The following is a 6000-nucleotide window of genomic DNA, read 5'->3' on the forward strand; positions in this document are numbered from 1 at the left end:
ACGATATGCAGGCACGCATAACGCGGCGTACAAACGGGCGGTTGTCTTCTTTGCGTAAACAGAAGCATCCCGCTACTAAGAAGTTGATCGCCACCACGATTATTGCGCACTGCTCTTCCTTTCATCACTTTATACACACTTCCCTCTAAACTATACATATGTAAAGTTGGAAGAACATTTGTCGTTAAAAACTGCCACCCGTCACACCGGTAGAGCCTAGGATGACCAGTGAGGAGGTGAACTAATCAATGGGGTTCTTGCTACCCTATATGAACAGGAGAGAGCAAATAAAAATTCTGAAACGTATTATATATACCATTTAGCAACTTGAGTGTCCTTTCTGCTAGTTCGAAGTTGAAAACTTCAACCATTAACTGCTGTGAAATGCCAATGTATTGCCTTCCTAAGGAGATAACGAATTATTGCGTATATACATAAAAGTAAATAAGGTTTATCAAAGCATCACATCTGACGCTTTACTCCAGACCCGTTGGATCAGGCATTGAGTTACGCAGCCAATAGTTGAATAGGAAATACGCGTTGCGTAGGAAATTTATTTAACGCGACTAATGTCAACAGTAGCATTTATCAAGGCGTTTTTATTTTTAGTTGTACAGTCGGTGCTTCATCAAATAGCTCAGCTTTCGAGCTTTATTGAAGAGCATTAAAGCGAGACATCTTTAAGCAATTTTCGACCAATGAAAACGATGTTATTCTACTTTACACTGCTATGTTACATGTCGATGAAGAAGTCGGCGGAACTTTTCCAAATGCTAATAAATGATGTGATATTTTGACGTATATTGTGATATCGCCTCTTGTATTTATAACTTTCGCTACGTTTTGAAGCATGTCTCTGATTACTAAGGTCTCTGATACTTTTTTGTTGTCTCAGCAACGAGTGGAGGCTTTGCTACATATTAGTGACTCTTCCAGGAAGATCTAGGACGTTTGTTACTTGCTGTCTTTCCCAAACCCGTGATTTTACGAATTTCGAGGTGATTATGGGATTGAAGTCTGTCGAATCAGTCATGGCAGTACCTGAACGTCCTTGGCAGCGAGCAACCTGAGGATATTCCAAGCTCTGTGAGAAGACGCCACATCGTAAATGAAGACAAAGTCACCGCCAGAATTTTGCTCTCGATAAGTATTCACTGTGCGAAACGTATCATTCCAATGGGTCTGCCAGAAACCATAGACTACATTACAGGTTTTAATGGATGTTAGTTTTGGGCACGGCGCAACTTTCGGAAAATCGTTCGTCGAGGCATGCTGGGCCTTTTTCAGAGATTTCAAAATGAGATTTGTCTGCGAAAGCGACTTTTCTCCATTTTCAACAATCCCGTTTATGATCTAGTTTGCTTAGTGGAAATAGGCCTGCTGCTTTTAAGCCTGGCCTTTACGTCGCTGGCAACGTGTCATTTTGGACACAGCGAGTCCATGGTCTTTTAATCTGCTCTGGAGGACAGTGTACGAGCGGAACCTATCATTCTAAACTCGTAAATAATTACACGGTCCTCCCGCTTCTTAGTACACCTTTTCTGAATCCTGTTATCGATTTTGCTGGGCGACAACGGGAGGTTTTCTTTCGATTTGTTAGCAACGTTGGCGACTGGATGCTGGTAAAAAGTAAATATTTTAGCGTCATGTACATTTGTTTTGAGGAAGGGGTTAGTTAATGTGTATTTTCTACAGCTCAGTCACATCATTTCCACTTCCGATTCCCACTTTACGTATGGAAACACGCAGAATTACCAGAAACCAGCCTAATCAGTCAGGCTGATTTAAACACGACCACTTATTTGTTGCACGTCGACTACATTCGCTCTAGACGACCGAATGCAACGCGCCGACGGTACGTGAAGAAAGCATTAACACGAAACGTGAATGCTGGACTCTCACTGAAATCCGGTTACAGCACGCTAGTACGCCTCCGGTCGTTGAATATGTCACTTTTACACCTCCATGGTTGGGGCTCTTCTCCCACCGTGAAACGAACTCCGCCTAGGGGCGGATTCGAACCTAGACCACAACGTGTCCCTAAGATTTGCACGCAGACACGTTACCCACTAAGCTACCAGGAGGGCAAGGAATTCTACTTATTATCACATCGTTTACCATTACTTTAAGAACGTCTGCCGATTTCTCGATCGACATATGACGTACCAGTGGTGTAGTAGAGTAATGGCGCTTTCGTAAATCAAAAACCATTCAAAATATCTCGCTTTAGCATTCGAAAATTAACTTTAAAGCTTCAAAGAGTTTATTTAACCACCGCGTATAGTTGCTTAATTTAGTTACACGCTTTTTGTATTTTTATTCGAATATATAAAGCCTCTTGCTAGCAGCGGCATAGGAGCTTAGGGCAATGTGATGCATACAACCAATTCCCGAGTGCTACATCATCCTAAAATATACTAAAATAACGCAATCACAATGCGATTGGTTGATTTATTTATCACGCAAGAACGTAGACAAATTCAGCTGTCGAAATTCTCATACGGTCAATTACTGGCCACATTGATGGTAACTAAACCATATTGAGTATTGGGCATTTCTTAAGTAGATCCCTTACGGGTGCCACACGCCTTTTGTGTACATAAAAAGTATACGAGTTAGTTGACACGCCTGCTCTAGTAAGCAGATCTCCCGAGCCTAACTCTACTACAAGATACTCTAAAAAAAAAAGGACTGCTAATAAAAGATGTTAGACATCTGTGACTTCACGCCAAGCCAAAAAGCATGATTGACCATCATTAGAACAGCGGGTCATATATCTCATTAGGTCCTTAAAATCCGTAACTTAACAGGGCTATAGATTCAATTAATTCTAAGAATGTTTCCAGACGCGAGTCTTCTATTGAGGTCTTGGTTAAAAATTTTAGGTTGTGAGCAACCTCGACCTACACAAGAATCCGCAGCGAAAGATGTTTTGTTGTGTCCAGTATTTCTGTAAATTATAGTACAGTTGTTTTATTTAGTCAGTTTTATCTCAACGTGGCCGTTGTCATTGACTAATATCACCGTAGATGTAACAATAGAAGGTTTTGCCACGGGTTAATGCGGAACACGACGAAAACGAATGATGAAAAGACGGGAACCACTGATAGTTTAAACACCTGCCTCAGACACTGCATCGGTCACATATAAAATACGAAGCAAATGTAACAACGGCAAGGACGACAGCCGCATTTAGTTGGGGTGGAACGATCGCGTGCCAATACAGTTTGGCTGACAGAATGCACTCGTAAATAACTAATCGTGTATAGTAATCCTTTGCTTTCATCCTTGAGTCCCTGTGATAGCCACTGGATATAATCTACAATGATTTTCTTCTGGAGCAGACGGCTGGTTTTACAACAGTTTCAAAAGGTTAGGTAATCGATTGATTTCGAACGAACATTGCACATCTATGTATTAGCATTGTTGATTTCGTAAGTACGAGTTAAACTCCTTTCACCATCTCTGACGTAGCTTAATACGTTCACGTCACTTCTTTCCCTGTTCGGTTCAAGGTTTATTTTGGCAACAATCAGCTTTCTCACAAAGAGCCACATTGTATAAACCGGCTCTGTTTGCTGCACTAAGCTCAGAAAGGAGGCAGGAACACCAGCCCACCGATTTCATACACATGTATACATATGTAAATAGGCTGGAGATAGCACTCTCAGTGGCATGAGGTCAAGAAATCTAGGGGTAGATACGGCCAGCTGTCTCGAGAAAACTTCACTTGAGCCATGCACGGATTCGAGCTACACAGAGAACTCGAGGCAGTCGTTCGGGTTCATGCATTGTGATAAAGCTTTACATTCATGTTCTTTGATGCGTACTTATCATTGCATCAAGCTCACTGCAAGTGTTTCACTCATTGTTTGATTACGTTCACACGAAGGAGACTATTAAGCTTAAGCTCCGACCCATATCGATGTCGCCACGTCTGATTCCTTCAAGCTAAGCGGTTCACAGACACTCGTTGTTCCTGGTGTACAATGACGAATTGAATTTATTTCCCGGCTTTTTAAGGCGTTGCCACATTAACACAGATGTGATTTTTAAGAAAATCCAAGTAGGATTGATATTTTATGTGTTATTAGGTTTTTATATTTATATAGTTTGTATTTCTGAGAGGGGCCTAAGGAAGTCACCATAGAAGCCCTACTATAAAATGTAGATTTTCAGGTTGTTTTTTTTTTTCAAATTGCAATTATCGCTTTGTCAAACGTTTGGAAAGATAGTAGGAAGACAACACGTCAGATGAACCGCCACAGCTCTACACACATGTTGTTATGTGCCTCCTGTACTGAGGGGACTAGGACAAATCTTGGAAGAGTGTAATTTCTTATTGATTGAACGATGGCATATTTCTTTAGTAAACTATTTTTCAATTCCGCCAATGTAAAAAATAATTTAACTTCTAAAATTTCGCGGAAAATCTTGGGCAGACAGTCTTAAAGGCGTCAATTAAACAATGGCCGCGAGAAAGTGTGTTCGTGCGATGGCATTCTTTTCTCTGCGAAGGCTGCTTTACATGCTGAGATTCCTCAAAACAACACGCACACAACTGAAGATGGAACATGCACATACATTTTACGTTTGTTATGCACAAACAAGGGTCTGCCAACATCTACTTCACACGAGCTACTAAAATAGTTGTATATAGATGAGAGAGAAGGGGGCTATTACAAAATAAACTCACTTAATATCAGAAAGAATATGTATGAACTGGAATGTAAATAATAGATGTGGGGGTCTATAATAATAATAACAAGCATATGTTGGTGCGTTCAGCTGCCACGTCAGCTAGTGGGGCGCCGGTAAGCGCTAATAAAGGCCCGAATGGGTTCTACACAATCCCGACGATCGCTGTTTGGTTCGGTTAGCTAAACACCTCATATTGGCTGTGGGCACAAAGAAGCTGTGTTTCGCCTGTCGAGAAAACGGGTTGCTCGCAGGAAGTCAGAAGTCAAAAAAGAAAGACATCCTGCCGCGATAGGGGTGCCTAACCCAAGGCTGCATCGGCAGAATAAACATTCTATTCTTTTGTTTAAGTGACGCACTGGCTAGGAGACGTTCCTTTTCATTCGTTCTCCAAGAAAATTCTTTTTCTTTCCCTATTCAGGTGAAGCTCGTGCTTTCGACTAATAACGGTTAAGCCTGACCATGAAAAGCCGCCAGCTTTTTTGCTCCGTTTTTTGACCCGTTCTAATAAGACATTCGGAAGCAAGCAGTTTTTCTATGAAGTGGTTTACCGCAATTACTATACTACTCATACCTGAAGTAATAAAAGTATAATAACGCTGGGATCGCGCTTTCGCGCTAAGTAGCTGTTTCTATGTTATTTCCAACTTTCTATTATACATAAAAGAAACATGCATTTCGACGACGCACTCTAAAGGAACGTCGTTATGAACAGTTCCCCGCATTTTAATATCGCAGAAACTGATTTTTACCACTTCAACAGGTTATGCTCTGTGCGTCACTTTTTGTGCTTTCGTTTGGAGAAACAGAAGGAGAGGCTGATTCAATCCCGCTATCACATGCAATCCTGTTTTTGTATTCCTTGAAAACAAAGCTGACATTGCACAAAAGACATTGGAAAATAAGCCAGCATAAACCTCCGATCAATTATCTTCCTAAACGGATATATGAGAAAAGCAACTTGAAGGAATTTCTTAGACTAATTATTTAGGTCCCATCATGTCCACTCCTCGTTCAAAGAAAAAGTATTCAGTTTAAGTAAACTGAATACTTCAAACGTTAACAATTGGCAGCGCCAACTTCCCGTTATATTTCAACAATGCTTGCCTTTTAGATTAATCTATCCCGTTCAATCTTAGCGAACTCGTCTACGTCTTTAACAAAAAATTATTGTTTTTAATCCACTTGCATAAACGATGGACGATACACACAATTCTTTATACTGGAAATTCAATTTAAATACAAGAAGCGTTTTTGTAATAATGCAGTATCCACTGACGATTTTATTACAGAATTATTATA

The 6000-nt window shown here is 40.6% G+C and overlaps 1 protein-coding gene across 4 annotated transcripts in view; it reads right to left on the reverse strand.

Moving 5' to 3' along the window:
* The window catches only part of Nrg (Neuroglian), an 82729-nt gene that overhangs the window by 26816 nt on the left and 49913 nt on the right, over positions 1-6000 (reverse strand). The window lies entirely within an intron of this gene.

Source organism: Varroa jacobsoni, unplaced genomic scaffold (assembly GCF_002532875.2).
Source record: "Varroa jacobsoni isolate VJ856 unplaced genomic scaffold, vjacob_1.0 scaffold_361, whole genome shotgun sequence".
Taxonomy (NCBI): Eukaryota; Metazoa; Arthropoda; class Arachnida; order Mesostigmata; family Varroidae; genus Varroa; species Varroa jacobsoni.